This window comes from Stegodyphus dumicola, chromosome 10, assembly GCF_044657685.1.
Source record: "Stegodyphus dumicola isolate Sdum_Otavi_A_Nest chromosome 10, ASM4465768v1".
Taxonomy (NCBI): Eukaryota; Metazoa; Arthropoda; class Arachnida; order Araneae; family Eresidae; genus Stegodyphus; species Stegodyphus dumicola.
In genome coordinates this window covers 156,572,476-156,590,888 of record NC_140777.1, presented here as the reverse complement: position 1 = coordinate 156,590,888, position 18,413 = coordinate 156,572,476, and the positions used below count along the sequence as shown (strand labels likewise).

The following is an 18,413-nucleotide window of genomic DNA, read 5'->3' as shown; positions in this document are numbered from 1 at the left end:
TTAATTATTTATGAGTCCTTTACTAATAATTTCCCAACATTGATAATTTCGATATTTTGCATTTCGATGAAAATTTTTATAGTTGTAGAATTTAATAAAGTATTCTTATGTATGAAACACGCATAGCTTGACATTAAAATACAACATGTTTGTTTGCTATAATAATGCAAAAGGCTGCTCTGTGTTTTGTTCATTATCTTATTTCTCTTACGCTTTTGAATGTTCGTTTCAGAATGCAAGTAAAAATATGCCTGCTGACTTCTCAGTTTTATTGTTTAACATACCTCATTTACTAGGTGGGAATACAATCATTTATTATCAAATAATTAAATAAATAATAAGGACTCTCTGTAAATTTAGGAAGTAAATCTAAATGAATATAAATAGAGAACTTCTTGAAAACAGCAAAATTCTTGAAATATTGTTCTACATTCCTGTTAATTATAAAGTGTTGCTTTTTAATATTTATTTACTACTTAAATTGACATATTTGCATTCAGTATTATTAAATATATCGTTTTAATTTCGCAGACTTCACGTCCTGATAAAATGGAAAGTTTCTTCACTCGAGCTTGCTACACAAGCGATCCAGTTAAATCCAATTTAATTCCGTTTCCCCCTTTAATTGTTAACAAATTTGAGAAGAGGATTATTTTTTTGATTAAATCAGCTATTAAAAAATTGCATTATATTTTTCTTTATGAAATTTGAATACCCAAAAGAGAAATGTTAGAGATGCAATGAGCCCTTTCTCGGTGACCTCCTCCCTCAGATGACCATTTCTAAAAATGACCAGTATTTCAGAACATATAAATAAGCATTGGTACTGATATTATCATAAAATTGTTTATTGCTTTTACTGAAATGTTTAATTTCACTGTCAGTATAAGGTAAGTTATGTACTACATAAGTCAAAGAATTGCATTTCCAGTTCTTGTAGTAGCAATGTTGTTTTTAATGGAAAAAAGTAGTTAATAGAATGAAATAGAATTCTTTAAATTATTGCATTTCTCTACTGTTTGTAATAACTTTCTCACATTCTGTCTGAGCAGTTGGACTTGCATAGTAAATCACTATTGAAATAACGTCAAGAGGAGTTCATTTTTTTTTTTTTTTTATGTTATTGCAATCTGTCACGCAAGTTCTTAGTTGAATCTGTCTAAGCATGCTTTGAAAATTACTTAAAATTCCTATATTTTAAGTTATTAATTTTAGATTAAAATATCCGCATATTAAAAATTAAAAGCGTGTAGCTTAGAAACACGACTAAGTGTTACTGAAGATAATGCTAGTGGTGTGCTTCAAAGAAAACTGAAAAACTTCAGTAGATTAATATTTTAATAAAGGCTGAAATTTTGAGGAATTATTAAGGAAAATTTAGTACGTTCAATTTTATTTAACTTTCTTACTCTGTGTCATACGAAAGGTGTCTTTTGCGCATATAATTCGCTCATGGTATTTAAAAAAATTAAATATAAAGTGATACTTATTTTATTCATTTAATTTTGCTAAGAATATTTCTTATTTACCTTTGTAATTAATTGGTAATTTGTAATTTTATAATATAACAGTATTAGTAAAATAATTATTATAACAATATTAATAAAATAATCCCTTCTTCAATATTTTTCTTTTAACAGGTTTCAAAAATTTTAATAAATATTAATATACAGCTTGCAAATCGGTAATCACCAATCAGCTTCAATAATACAACCTTCTTTACAGAAGATCAAAATTTTTTAGAACCGTGCGTTGTTGTGTTTGAGAGGATTCTTTGAATTATTTCGATTATGTTAAAGTGGTGTTTCTAATCTTTTTGATAAGTAGACCCCGTTTTAGTGTCCATTTTTATCGTGAAACCCTTGGTTTGCTCCAGTAGTATGGTTTTGACGCAACATTCTGTAAACGGATAATTTGTAACAAAATGATAATTATTACAATAGTATTTATTTGCTTCAAAAAGATAATTTCAAAATTCATCCAAAAATTCTTAAAACAACGTATTCAAACCCGATTTTTAAAGTTTAATGAGACGAGTGGTTCTGCTTTTTATTATCGCATATATACTTAATCTTAGGCTTTAATGAATGTAGAACTCCTATCATGTTCGAAATTTATTTATTTGTCAACACGTACGACTGAGAACCCCGTTTCATGTAGATTCAAATGGTAAAAGGGCCGACACGGCCTTTTTGACAAGTTACGATGTTCGTCTTTTAAACTGCACCATAATTTCACTAGTGGTATTAATTTACATTTTTCTTGCAACAATGTAAAACGCTTCGTATTCTTTTTCTGACATGATCGAAGGTCGTGCATATTCAATAAATAAGTTTTAATACACAATTCATTCTGATACTTAATCTGTTGTTCGTTAGGAAAAATATTGATTAAAAGCTTCGCTCAGACCTTTCAGGTCCTGAATAATTTCTTTGATAAATATCTTTCCTATTTTAACCCTTTCCTCTTCTGAAAAACCTTTCATTTCTGGAAAGTCGTTGGAGCGTACACAAATTGTCCAAAATTCTTTTTCTTGAAAGCAAAAATTTTTTCGTGAGCAGTAAATAGGTATACTTGTTTGCCCTGAAGCCTTTTAAAGTTTAATGACAAGTTCATTTATCTTTATAAAAGAATCTCTTAAATAAACAGTTTTAAGCAGAAAATTTATAGCTAATAATTCACTTAACAAAAATCCGAGTTAGTGTCTTTTCTCGGTATGTAAAAGAAAAGATGTATGTACACTTAAGATGTATGTACTATAACATCGCGTAATATTTTGAATAAACGATTAGTTAATATCCGAATTTTTGTCAAGTTAATGACTTTGATGACACATCAACAGCATTCTTATAAGAGGTTTTATTTTATTTATTATTTATTTTTCCTGCAAACGCTTGCCTATGCGTCATGCAGTGGTTACTAAAACACGTTTAGTGATATTTTTTTTAATAAACTATGCTGCCCCATTAATTATGCCACTCATGGCCATAGCTTCATCGGTACAGACAACTGTGCAGTTGTACCATGGTATCTATGTGTGCAATCATCGAAAAATAAATGTTTGTCTGTTATCATGATTCGATCCTTTATAATTTACATTACGGGTCCCTACATGTTGTGTTTTTTTACTTCTAAACTTATGAATGTGTAATGTGATGTTATAATAACCAATAAAATTTATCAATAAGCAAAAAATTAAACTTTCAATCAGCTTGTAGATACACACTGACCACTGATACACAGCTTTATAAGACACACAGACCAGTGATTATTACCCCGGCTACTTGAAGCACCCTTCTATATTCAAGCATTATTGACTTCCCCAGTATTTTTAAAACTGGGGAATTTCCCTGTATTTCTAGATCTGTTAAATTCCCCATTTGTAGTGATTAATAAAGAAATGAGCTGGGGAATCATCGATAGCAAGATTACGGATGATTCCCCAGCGCGGCCGCTTCAGCATACCAAAAATTGCCCCGAACTCATGACTTCACGTTCGCATCGATTGCTGTTCTCAATGAGACCCAGGGTTTCATGGAACACAGTTTAATAAAAGCTGTATCAAAGTAATCAAAGGTATCTGCCTGAAGAAAGGATAATTTTCGTGGAGAACTTTTTAATGGAAACTGGTTTTTTCACGTGACATGTAGGGATAACTACGAAATATTCCACTCAGCTAGCCATTTCGCGAGGGTCTGAACCTTCGTTAGACTTGACAATATTCAGAGACTTCGTTTCTGGTTGAACCAATTATATTAGTAATGGTTATCATATGCTTTATATAGGCTTTTGTGAGACGACAATATTATTTCAGGAGCTGTGCAGAGGTTAAAAAGTTGAAAACTGCTGTATTCCTCTTTTTATTGCTGCAGAAATCCACAGACCGCCGTTGCTTAACATTTATTAAACAGCGTGAACCTAATTGGAACATTTATAAAATAATAAAATAACACGCATTTTCAGTTACCGTTTATTGCAAGGTAATTTCAAGGAAGATTCAAATGGAATCAAGAGGATTTTACATCTTCTGATTTTTAAATACGCATAATCACATTTTCGCAAGGAGTCGAAACCTTGCCTTTCGGATATAAATTTATACTTTAAATCAGTGGTATTCAAAATTTGTCGACTTAGGGAACCCAGGACTTAGGACTGTCGACTTAGGACCGAAACTGTTAATTTTTTTTAGGGCTGAAACTCCCATCACCTTCGGGAGAGTAAATGTTGAGAAGCACAGAAAATGTATGTGTTCCGTGCCCTTTGCGGAAAATAAAAATAAAATCTTCATCACATTAAAGACATTTCTATTACAACTGAAATAATAATAGAAATGTTAACACTTTTTTAACTAATTATTTTAAATGGTTATAAGGTGTTTCTCCCTCCTTCTTGGCATGCCTTTGTGGTGTGGTGGTCCATGTATCGCTTAATAATAATTTAGTCTCAAGAGTTTATGAGTTGTCTATCAGCAGGCTTTTAATTATTATTATTCTCAATATGAACAATGAGTAATCACTTGACAGATGAAGCTTTGAAATTTTTAATTGTCAAATTAAAAATAAACTTTGTTACTGGTTAAAATTTTAAAAACAGTTAAAGCTTGATTCAACAGATAACGCCGAGGCCGACATTCAGAGTTAACTCAAAATCACAATTAATCCGAGGGCTGTTAAAAACGCAGGAACGAAATATTTAATTTAGTAGAATGAGTTCATTTGTTTCCGCAAATTAAACCAATATTCAAAACAAAAAGAACATCCGATAAACGGAAAAATAAGCATTATTAGAAAATAAATCGCAACCACCCTATTGGCCTATCGTGAGAGTCGGCTGCCATAGCACTGGGTCCGGGTTCGATTCCCGGAAGAAAGCATCGATGTCTGTAAACACAGTACCCGTCGCTTATTAAAATCACTCCCGTTTTAAATTTATTTGAGTATAACACACGTGCAATTCTGCTGTTTGTGCTATTCTGAAATTGACTTTTTATATTTTAAGTAAAATATTTTATAATTACATTCTTGATGAAATTTTACCTCTCACAAGCAACTATGCTTTTTGTGTTTGATTCGTATTGTTCACCAATAGTTTGCCAATCGCATTCCCAATTTCGTAAAAATACTGATAGCTTTTTGATCAGCACTTTTCAGTTCAAAAATGTTTTTTAGAACTTTCAGTACTTGCTATATTTAATTGACGATGGCATGTCATCACTTTTACTCTATCACTTTCGTTGTCAGTTTCTGCAGTTCTTTTAACACTTTTATAGTGAGTTTTTATACACGTTGTCTCAATACTACTGTTAACATCATATTCTAAAACTGAATCTTCATAACTTACGTCACTGACGTCTGAAACTTTAAGAATAGCTTGAAATTCCTCTGAAGCTTCTTCTACATAAAAGTCCCATTTTCGAAAACAATTTTAACTTCATTTTCACAAAGTTTAATTCTCTTCATCATTTCCGGAACATCTTTTTTGCAACGATATTTGAAAGCTTTTATTCTGCACTAAGTTGAATGTTAGAAGTTTTATTTGCAGGAAGAGGCACTAATGTGTTTCAAAGAGAGATGTGTGCGCTGCACATTTACGTGCCATGAGTGCTTCTTGTTATGATATACGCCAGAAGTAAATTCTTTCAGACATCGAGGTTTTCTGATTTTTTTCAGTAAGCAGGGCTATTTTTCATCTTATTGAGTCCATATTCCATGTTAATAAAGTAGTGACATATTCCTTCTCTTCCGTAAACCAGCTGCTGTTTCACATTTAAATATTAAACTGTGTTCCGACAATGTTTTGTACAGCAGTTCAATTTCGCCCGTATTATAAATTTCCTGTATTATAAATAAGAGAGGTGAAGATGCTTGCCCTCAAGAGATTGCTTATTTATGTAATTTACGTAATCAAATGAATTTATTCTTCATATTAAATTGCTTGAAAATACAGTGAAACCTCGGTTAACGAATTTAATTCGTTCCCTAAGGCCGTTTGTCAACCGAAATGTTCATAAAGCGAAGCAATTTTCCTCGCAGAGTTAATGTAAAATGGATTAATATGTTCCTGGACCCCAGATAATGATTTATTTAAACTTACAGACTCCTTAAACTTTAAAACAATACTTGAATGCGAAATTCGCTTCCTTAAAAAATCAAGTAACTGTATAGGGCATCCTCTTTTACTTTGTCTCTAAGCGCCACTTGATTCTGTTTCAGATTGATTGCACAAATTTCGCGGATTAGAGAAAGAGTATCATTTAAGAAGAAATGCGCCCCCTTCTCTCCTCTTCTTCTGAAGGTGTTTCTTCCCAAATCGACTTTTGCTGTTGTTTCTGAAGCAGTAGTTTTTTCTTCCCAAATCGACTTTTGCTGTTGTTTCTGAAGCAGGAGTTTCTTCTTGCTGACTTTATTTATGTTATCGGCAAAGTATGAAATCCGGCATTCTATAGAATGCCTGAAACTAGCCGACAATGTATGAAACGATTCATATTTCACACATTTCATAGGCATTCTATTGAATGCCAAATGATAAACCGGCAAAGTATAAAATACATTTCCAATTCTTTTCGAAGAACCGAAACTACTTACCAGAAGATAATAAATGATGTAAAAAGGCCAAAATGACTACTAAGAAGGAACCACGGGGTACTGGCCGCCGAATCGCTAGGTTGTGATGTTTGTGGAAAACAAAAGTACATTCATTTATGCTGTTAAAGAAAGCTTCAATACTATGTAGTATTGTGTCACGGGCGCTGAGTTATTTTCCGTATTTCATGAAAACTCTTTTGAGTACTGCACAGGAACGACGTGACAGAATGTCGAAAGAACTTTCGACCAATTACAAAAACGTTACACATAATGATGTTGAACTGTAACAACCGCCTTTGTAAGCTCTGCTAGAAAAAACAAAAAGGTATTAAAAAGGACACTGATGTGAAACTTGTGGATGTTTCTGAATTTAACTTCCGTTGTCAAGTAGATTACCGATTCCCAATCTCAGCCAGATAGAAAATAAAAATTTATTATGTTGTATCAAGATCACCTCACTATCTTTTTTTTTTTTTCACATATTTCGAAGAACAGTTTTTTAATGGAACTCTTTCATTAATTTTTTTTAATAACACTTGTATTTTAGAGGAATGAACGTCTTTTAAATAATAGTCTTATCATAACCTTTTTTGTCATACCTTGCCTAAAGAGCATTTGTCATTCTGTAGAATGCCTAGGTATTATATGCAATGCTTAGGTAAAATATGCAATAATTCTCTTATTTCATACTTTGCCTAAAATCGTCCGACATTATATACAATGCTTAGTCATTCTATAGAATGCAGGCGTTTCATTTTTTTTTTTTCTTTTTTTTTTTTACTTTGCCGGTAACATTTATATATTTAGTAACTTCTCCCCATCTTCGTTGTTTATTTCCTAATCCATGGTTTTGCTTAGAGATACAATAACGTAGATAACAAGAAAACTCTTAAGCGCAAAGTCTTAAAGTCTCTGTATGCAACCTAATCTGGCCACAATCTTTTCCAAGCAGAATTATCAGTTACTTGTAACCAGGCCTTATTAGCGACTGTTATGCACTAGAAGATATTGAAATTATGTTTCTAAAAATTCCAGAATAAGATTATGGAACATTGCTTAGCTGAAAAAAAAAAAAAAAAAAAAAGTCTAAAAATCATGTTACCGACTTGAATTTTTCTGAACTTAACATACCTTTCGTTTTCCGAGTGTTTACTGTTCAGATATTTTGTTCGTGAAGTCAGACTTTTGTGAACCGAAGCTCCACTGTTCAAATTAAATAGTTAATATTTTTCTGTTAATTAAAAATCTGGGTTATTCCTTTTCATGTTTTTTTGAACTGACCTCGAAATAATCGTTGACGTCATATCCGGTATTAACCAGGTAAATCGGAAGCTAACGGTTATCTCATGTAATAAATACTATATGTGAAACCTATATGTTTGTGTGTTTGTTCAGCGATCGGATGTAATTTTGAATCCGAGCAGTCTGTATACCATGTATAATTAATTATTCATTCCGTTTAATAATAGCGAAAGAGTACATTATATCGAAGTAATAAGCACATAGTGATGATAATAATAATAGTACGTGCTCATGAATTATTATAATAATACATGCGAAAAGTCATCCGATAAGAAGGAATGCTCCAACTATAGATCAATACTTAAAAATACAAATCAAACACCTTAATTTTTGCTAGTCAGGTAATTTAAATAAGCCACAAATACATTCCAAAGAACCGAAACATGTATAAATAAGTGGAAGTAAAAATGGAAGAGTATAAAGAAATTAAAATGTTGTTAAAAATAAAGAAAGACTGCAATAGCCTATAGTGCAGTCTTTTTTTATTTATAACAAAATTTTAGGCATCATTTATTTTCAAAAACGATAGTTTTTATTACAACAGAGCCTCGATCTAACTTTACCATATCTAGTTTGAATCCCGAAGAAGTACGACTTAAATAACATTATTTATTGCCATATCCATCGTTTCTCGAATTATTGTTTAATTGTATTCGTTTTATATCAAATTTCTTGCTTAGCATTTCACTCACAGATCGCGTCAGGAAGGCGTAAAATCTGAAGTAAAGTACTTTCGAACCTAGATCACTTGAGGTAATTTTGGCAGTAACTATATTCGATAATTGAAAACCCGTTTAATGGAAACTAAATTTTAGATCATGCCAATTTTTTTCGGAAAGTTTTTCCGAAAGTGTTTGTTTGAAATTCTAAAATTAAACATATAATTGCGGCCAAACATTTTAACAAACGTATTGTTACGAATTTGGTATTTAAAAAGCTAATGTTAGTTCAATTATAAATTAAATGGTTTTATTTCTCGCGCAGTGCAGCGCGTGACGAATATTAAAAGAAAGCTAAGCCGGAAAAATTAAAAATACAAGAGCGCGTGCGTTAAATAAATAAATATCTCTTTTTGATTTCGAGAAAGTACTGGAAAATTCTAGCGCGTGATTTTAAAAGCTTATAAAAGGAGGAAAACATCTCAGTTCGTAGTAGTTGCTTAGTTTGTTGTTGTTTAGAAAACTGCTGTTGTTGATTATAGCGAATTCGCGGATTAGCGTTCTTTAGCTGTTTTGAATTACGTTCTATTGTACATTTAAGTAGTTAAAAGATAACTACTGTGAGATATTGTGATACTGCATGATAATTTGAGAAAATTTAAGCATTTCTGTTGTGATAATAATAAATTTTTGTTCATTTTTCATCGGACTTGTGCATTCATTTCATAACGAACCCGTACGCACGAAACAATTTTTGGTGTCAGGAGTGGGGTTTGAATGCCAATAACGAGAGGGATGGAAGAACAATTGAGACAGCTCATTACTGCTTTTGCTGCTTTCCAAGAAAAGATGGAAGCTGGCCAAACATCTTTTAAAGAAGAAATTAAAGAGAAAATGGATGCTGGTCAAAGGTCCGTTAAAGAAGAAATGAAATTGGGCCAGGAATCCCTCAAGGAAGAAATGAAAACGGCACAGGAACAAATGAAATTGGGCCAGGAATCCGTTAAGGAAGAGATGAAATCTCTTAAAAATGAGATGAAAGCAGGTCAGGACGAAATGAAAAGAGAAATTACCTGCGTAATAGAAAATAAATTTGAGGCTATGGAAGGCAGAATAGACGCGGTTGAAACTAAAGTTGAACAAATAGAAGAAAGAGTTTCTTCGGTAAAAGAACAAGTAGAAGAAAGAATTTCTTCTGTAAAAGAACATATAGAAGAGAGAGTTTCTGCCGTCGAACAACAAATTGATGATAGGGTTTCTGCTGCCGTCGCCAAAGAAGTTGACAGCCTAAAGAAGTGCATAGCGACGGTAGGAAACAATTCTGAAGGTTTCAAATTTATATCGATGCCTGCTCGTTCCGTTCTGAAACTATCTACATATGATGGGAAGACCTCCAGGCAGGTATATAGGACACAATTTTCTATCGTTGCGGATGCGAATGGATGGGATTCCCAAGCTAAGGCCTGTCATCTCGCCGCTTCTCTGAGAGCAGACGCAGCGGATATCCTGCAGACGCTTCCCGAAAATCAAAGGCTAGATTTCGAAGCTCTATCCGGCGCTTTGGAGCTGCGCTTCGGCGAGAAGTGTTTAAAAGACTACAGCAGGCTCCAATTAAAATCTCGTCAACAGAAGCCTACCGAAACACTTCAGAAGCTCGCCACGGATGTTGAAAGGCTGTCCCATCTCGCCTTTTCGGAATGCCCGACAGAAACAAGGGAAATCCTGTCCTTGCAATACTTTATCGACGGCATCCAGGATACTGAAATACAGAAAGCTCTACGAATGGCGGATGTAAAAGATTTAAAAAGCGCTCTAGTATACGCCATGAAATTCGAATCGGATGATGGGAAGACGTTCCGATGGCAACGTATACTTCCAAGATCCCGCATTCCTGATGTCCTTAAAGAGTTACATAGCACCCCTACTGGAGGTCACTTTGGAATAATGAAGACCTTGCAGAGAGTTCGTGAGCGCTTTTACTGGAATAATGCAAAGGATGACGTGCAAAAGTGGTGCCGATCTTGCGATGCCTGTGCAGGTCGGAAAGGACCGAGGAGACGCAGCCGAGGCAAGCTGCAACGTTACAACGTAGGGCCGCCTTTTGAACGTATCGCCTTTGACATCCTGGGACCTCTGCCACGAACTGCTGATGGCAACAAATACATACTCGTTGTCATTGATTACTTCACCAAGTGGCCTGAAGCTTATCCTATTCCTGATCAAGAGGCTGTCACAGTAACTGAGGTAATGATACAGCACTGGATTTCCAGGTTCGGAGTGCCTCTTCAGTTACATTCCGATCAGGGAAGGAATTTTGCCTCGGCAGTAATCAAAGAACTATGCAAACTACTCGGCATTGACAAAACTCAAACGACGCCATTGCATCCCCAGTCGGACGGCATGGTAGAGAGGTTCAATCGAACCATCCTTAATAACCTCTCATTAGTGGTTTCCAGAAACCAACAGGACTGGGACAAGAAATTACCACTCTTTTTACTGGCTTACCGCAGTGCTGTACACGAGACTACCGGCTATTCTCCATCACAGATGCTCTTCGGTCGTGACCTTCGTCTGCCTTGTGATCTATTGTTTGGCCGCCCTCCGGATGCTCCCTCATCGTCTGAGGAATATATTCAAGATCTCCAGGCCCGGTTTGAAGTGATGCACAACTTTGCACGAGAGCGAGTCAACTTGGCGACGGAGAAGATGAAGACCCGCTACGACACAAGAGCTACTGAACATCAGTTCCACGAAGGAGACGAGGTGTGGTTGTGGAATCCGACTCGACGGAAAGGACTTTGTCCGAAATTACAGTCACCTTGGGATGGCCCGTATACAGTCCTAAAAAGGCTGAATGACGTCGTGGTTCGGATTCGTAAGTCTTCGAACTCTAAACCTAAAGTCGTTCATTACGACAGGTTAGCTCATTACTATGGCCATAGTACGTAATGTAAATAATTGTAAATAGTATCAGACTATGGTCCTTTTTGTTTATAAATGTGTATTTAGTATTTGATTTGTATTTAGTAATTGATTTGCATTTAGTATTTGATTTGTATTTAGTATTTGTTTTGTATTTAGTATTTGATAGCATTTGATTTGTTTAAGTTAGTTATTGCATTTATTGTTTATATTGTTTGATATTGTAATGTAATGTTTATGCCTCAGTTGCATTTATGCCACAGTTGTAAGTTTAGCTTCCTGTCCAGGGATTGTACTGCCCGGGACGTGCAGTCCTTGGGAAGGGGGCAGTGTTACGAATTTGGTATTTAAAAAAAAAGCTAATGTTAGTTCAATTATAAATTAAATGGTTTTATTTCTCGCGCAGTGCAGCGCGTGACGAATATTAAAAGAAAGCTAAGCCGGAAAAATTAAAAATACAAGAGCGCGTGCGTTAAATAAATAAATATCTCTTTTTGATTTCGAGAAAGTACTGGAAAATTCTAGCGCGTGATTTTAAAAGCTTATAAAAGGAGGAAAACATCTCAGTTTGTAGTAGTTGCTTAGTTTGTTGTTGTTTAGAAAACTGCTGTTGTTGATTATAGCGAATTCGCGGATTAGCGTTCTTTAGCTGTTTTGAATTACGTTCTATTGTACATTTAAGTAGTTAAAAGATAACTACTGTGAGGTGAGATATTGTGATACTGCATGATAATTTGAGAAAATTTAAGCATTTCTGTTGTGATAATAATAAATTTTTGTTCATTTTTCATCGGACTTGTGCATTCATTTCATAACGAACCCGTACGCACGCAACAGTATTATTAAGAAGCTGTTTTCCCTCTTTCTGTTAAATAAATAATTTGCATTAGGTTTTATTTTGTGAAAAAGATATTTATAGAAAGTTGCAAAACAAAATTTGCCCAAAATGGGTATTTTTTTCAAACTTTTTTAATACATTCTAGTGTTAGCCTTATTTTTTTGTGATTATTCTTAAAACTTTGTTTTCATAGTTTTTATATACTTTGTTTTGTATAATACATTTATGTTTTTATATTCCAGCTATTTACTGTGTTTTAGCTTATATAATTTTTATTTTATTAACTGCATTTAAAATTATTATCTGGATTTTTGTTGCCTTTTTCCCTCATTGCACAATCTGACCAGTTTTTAACCAACAAAAGGTCCATCGGGATGTTGCTGTAAGAGCTTTGTTCAAGATTTTAAAATTGCTAATTTTCGTACTTTTTCCGTTGCATCATCATTCTCAGCACCACTTTCATCTTTATAATTTTTTTCCTCCCTCCGGATCTACGACACGACTTATTTCTTTGTCTCTCAAAACTTGAAATCTTGGTTTGCTGTTTTCCACATTTTTCTGTTCAGAAACGTCATCTTGAACGTTTTCTTCGCATCCTTTTATCCTTTGAAGCGTGTCTACGTATTTCATTGCCAGTTAGCATCGGGCTATTACAGTACCTCCTACATACATACTGTATGTATTAGCTATTAGCGTTAATTCGCAAACCATGCCTTTTATCGTAATACACAATAGGAAGGCATGTAGTGATCCACTATTATTAAGATGCTAATCACATCTGCTTACCTGCTCTTGCCTATATTTCTGCTAAGAAATATCTATTACTTAAAGGAGAAAGCTGAGTTTTACTTTATTGCTTTCCCACATTTTCCATGATGAATAGAGATTTAGCAGTCTCTCCCTTGTATCGTAACCAGCTTCGCGTTGTTAAAAAAAAAAAAAAAAAAAAAAAAGGAGTCTTCGTCAACGTTGACAGACTCTAGCAGTGTCTGTAGCTTTTTAATAAAAAAGCTTGCTAATCAGCTTGAGCCACATTCATCCCGCTAATAAATTCAATAATAATTATTTTATCTGCTGCTATTTTTTAATCTTGGGAACGTAGTTTATATATTATGAATATATTTGGTTGTTCTCACATGTATTATAAATTATGCTACTAATAGTAAAGAATTTTCGCATCCCCCAGAACATGCCCTCGTGTTGTAAATGGTCCGTGCCCAACTAGTGACTGGAAGATCATGGTACAAATTCCAGCGAAGGTACAGTTGAATTTTTATGTTTTCTGCTTCGGAAAAACTTCTTAGATCTTTATATGGGTCTCTATACCTTCTTACAGTTATTCATAAATCTCTTCAAAGATCTCTATATCGCATTTATATTTTGTTCAGATGTTAAAAAAATATTTTGCGGTTAATTGTTTATATTCCTGCAAAAAAAACGAAATAACTTTATTTCATGGCGGCTACATACAAGTGCACTTAACTAATCGAAAGAACTATTTTGCCTCAGATTACTATTCGAATCCAGAGAAATAAATTATGAGTTAGAAGAAACAATTTATTCAAAAATGTTCAAAGCCATTGGTCTAGACCGAATCAATTAAAATTCCCGTCATTTCTACCAATCCAAATTTGGCAGAATAGTGATTAAATTATTCATTTTATGCGCACTATATCTTGGCTATTCTCTTGCCGACAGTTCAATTCCATTCTTTAAGATATATAACATTTTCTCTGTTTGTTTAAGAGTACTCAGCTTTTCTCGCAACTGCTGCTGTATAACTTTAAGATATATCAGCTAGAAAAAGACAGCCGAAATATGAAATACGACTCAATAAATTTGCAGGCATCCTGCCGTGATTATATATCAAAAGAAACTAAGCCCCGAAGTGTTCTTGAATAGAAAAGCGTATCCTTGAAATAATACGTTTCACTTCATCCCTGCGCCGCATTAACTAAACTGGATCTAATGAAGACCATTCAATCCCGCGTGCGTAATGCATTCGCGACAATCAATTTCACGGACAATCATTTGACAAATTGAGCCGCGCTGCCCAATCACCGCGTGACATGACGTGATTCTTATCATTAAGAAGATGGAAAATTGATAAAAGTGGGGACCCCAGAAATTTGCCGTCGCCCATTAATAACAATCATATGAGAAGAAAGAAGCAGAAAAAATGGCTCAGATCTGTGAATAGATACAGTATTTAAGACGTACGAGCACACGTGCGTGCAAAGAATTATTGATTGAACGTCGCAGAAGGTGAAGCGATCTTTTTCTTATAAATTATTTATAACAAAAAAGGGAAAAGAGAGAGAGATGGAAAAACTGAAAAGCAATGGTCAAAATAACAGCATTTGCCATCCTCAAAGCCGGAGGGCCAGTTACACTTTTTCCCAAGTTGTCTTAATTTGCCAATCCATGAAGGCCATGAAATTACGTTCTGTATTCTTTCTTTTATATGCTAAGATTGCTTTTTAATCTTTCGGGACGAAATATGAGTTAATGCAGAACATCAGAGGAATGCTATTTTTCATGTGGCATGCTATACTTTTCTTTAGTAGTTAACGCTGTTTAGTCATTTCATATTTGAACGTCAAGGAAAACGCAACCACATATATGTCGATCACAAAAGAATTCTTACAAATTACAAATTCCTACAATTCCAAAGAATTATGAACTATCAGGGAAGGGATAAATTTCAATTATCTTGTAATATAAAGTAATAAATTTTAATTTGTGAATAGTTTTGTTTATCTTGGTTCGGAAGCAAACTCTTAAAATAATATCGATACAGAAATTAAGAAATGTGTAATCGGTGTCTATAATGCTTAAGAAAATTTTGATTAAAAAAAATTAAATATGGCCAAATTTACTTTAATAAGATCTATATTTAGGTATGGTTTTAAAATCCGAAACTTTATGTAAAGTATAAGGACGTCTTCTAACTGTTTCTGGAAAAAGATTTTAAGAAAACTTTTGGGGACTGTAAGCACTGACGGTTTGTATAACGTTGATTAAATAATGAATTATGTAAATTATGAAAATAAGTGATTGTATCAAGTACATTAAAATTAATCGCGTGAATTGCTAGCGTTATTTCCCGGATGAATTCTTTAATATTTAAAATATTTAATTATAAATTAGCTACAAAAAGAATCAGAGGAAGGATCAGGCTTCGATGATTGAACTATATCTATAGTGATTTTAACATGATTAAAATTACTAATTAGAAAACTCTGGCCAACCGAAGAACGGAGTGGAAAAGGTTTCTAAGGAAGGCCAAGGCCCATCAGAAGCTATCGTGTTAATAAAAAGTTTTATCAAAAATCCAACAGTTCTAGTTTAATCTAGCTCACTTAAGAACTAAAAAGGAATTATCAACGTACCCACGGCAGTGTTTACTTCACTTAAATAAATACTGGAATAGGTTTCAAAAATGAATTCTTTTAAAAATAAAAGCATATAATTTCATGGACTTTTAGAATAAACAACGAAAGCATTCAGTGTTAAATAGAAACCCCAGTATTATAATTTTAGTTTAGATGCCTCGTAACTACAACAGATTGAATTCGAAAATATGAACCAATTGGTCTATGTCTACTAAAGGTATAGGGTCTGTACCTACTAAAGACTGGAAAATAGCAAGTCATTGTTTCGATTAAGGCTATACTATAGTTACATAATGTTAATTCACTACCGGGGAGCGTATTTCATAGTTTCATCCTTTTATTTATCTGTTAAGTATTTACTTTAGCTTATGAATACAAAAATTACTTTTATCCAAATTTGGTATTACTAACATTTTCTATACTTTTATTGGTTAATTTATAAAACACGTTAGAAAATATTCTATTTTTCAAGTTTTGGAAAGGAGGGAGGGGAATGATCTTCTAGCAATGTTGAAAGGGGTGAACGGGGTAAAAAAAGTTGAGAACCATTGTTCTAAGTATCGAATTTTTAGATTGCTGGAAATCAACTACTTCAAAGGTCTCAAAATATTTCTCATGCATCACAGCGTACCGAGCCGTTTAAGTGTGTTACTACTGCTTACTCACAAGCGACAAATTTTTAGTAAAATTAGCGCTTTACTTTCCCTCTCCCTTCTATAATTATGACTAAATGGGAATGAAGTCCGTTTCTTCAGTATGAAGAAAATGACAAGTGACTATGAATTATTATTATTTTTCCAGTTCAAGAAGCAGTTTCATTTATTTATTTATTTGCTTTGGCTTCGCACACAATGGTATTCGCCGAAAGAAAGGTATGCCCCGTGGAGGACTTTTTTCAAGAGAAACTGTCTTATATCCACGTTATACATGGAAGAAAACCACGAAAGCTCGGATGCAGTCAGGCCGTTTGTTGGAATTTGGACCCCAGACCGAATTACCAGTTTTCAGCGACTTTACCACTCGGCCGTTCATAGACCTTCGACAGCATTTTGGAAGAGATTTAACCATTTACCATTAATGACGAATAAATGGTTATTTTTTCTCTCGGGTCTAACTTCTTATAATGTAAATTCAAGTGTTTCTTGAATTTAGTTCATAAACAGTTGGATCTGAAAGGGTTATATTCTAATAATTCCATGGTTAACTGAAATTATCATACGCCTATACTGTATCTAATATATTTAATTTACCAAGCACTGCATTTTAGTCTAGCCTAATTTAAATGTGCTGAAAATGCTTACATCAACCTGAAACTGGACAAAATAATTTAACACAAAGACTGTGATTTAATAAAATGGTCATTATCTCAGATAAAGTAATAAATATAGCATTGGAAGAGAAAAGAGGACAGTTACATGGATGTCACTATTTAACTATGATCAACTGAAAGCAATCCAGGCTTGTTTGGTATTTGAGATTATTAAGTTATATTTATAAGGAATTTAATTAACTGGATTTGCATACCACAATTTCTTTCTTTTCTGACGAGCTGTGGAATAGCTGCTAAATGGCGCTGAGTTCTTGACATTTGTTAAAGATTAAGAAGTATAAGTTATCTTCTTAGAGAAAGTTCTGAATATATAGCTTGTTTCTTCTTTTCACTACCTGTTTCGTTAGCAAGCATCGTTAACATCCTCAGCACTCTTGCTCACAAGCATTCGTAAATCATATTATATATTCGATAATAGTATTCTCACTTATTATTATTGTATTATTATATATTTAAATGTCGGAAGAAATCAGACTGCATATTAATATTTCAAGTAAGATTTTTAACGTAATCTTTCGTACTGTTGTAAAACCTCCATAATTGTTCGTCTAGAATTTAGTTGATAAGTGGAAACTTACTTTAAAAATTCAACATTATTACCAAATAAAACAAATATTTACATTCTGTTGTTTGTGGAAAATCACTGCAGTATAACACAGATCTCGAATTTCTGAAGAACGAGTTATTTGCGGACAGAAGAGCATCATTGCGTCATAAAAATCATCAAACATTCTTTTTTGTTTTATATTATGAAATACTCTTGAATAAAATATAACGCCCAAACATATTTAAATATAATTTGTTTATTTGTTTTTATGCTTATTATTTCTGTTAATTTGTATTAAACAATAATGCTTGCATCCTAACTCCCATCTTTTTAAAGATACTCTTCACTATAGATGTCGCTTCACTTTTCAAATTGTTGCCACCAAATATTAGAGCCCCGAATTATATTTAAAGAATTAAATAATGAAGAATCTGCATAAATGTATGTATGTTTCTCCCATTGTGATAAAATAACGATAACTAGAGCCATCAAATTTTGACTAACGTACGTCTCCACCAGAATACGGGCATCTGGAAGCCCAAATTTGGTATTTTCAATTTGTTTTATTATCTATTTCATATTTTGTAAATCATTTATGACATTTTTATTAAGAAACTCAGCGATTTCAAAGCGAGCAATCGCAACACTGTATGAAAAAAAAAAAACTTTTACCTCTAGCGCGCGAGACTCTGTATCCGAAATTCTAAACATATGCTCTTTTAATAAGAAATGGTAACACACAAAGCTTTAAAAAATGCTCCCTTGGGCGTAATATAAAATCCGAAAGCTTTCAGATTTTTTTGTTCGCTTTTTTCTATGTTTTACGTTCGTTATTA

General features: G+C 33.4%; 1 protein-coding gene across 5 annotated transcripts in view; it reads left to right on the top strand.

Moving 5' to 3' along the window:
* Positions 1-18,413, top strand: part of LOC146995164 (uncharacterized) — a 116,982-nt gene that overhangs the window by 78,163 nt on the left and 20,406 nt on the right. The gene's annotated exons all lie outside the window — the stretch shown is intronic.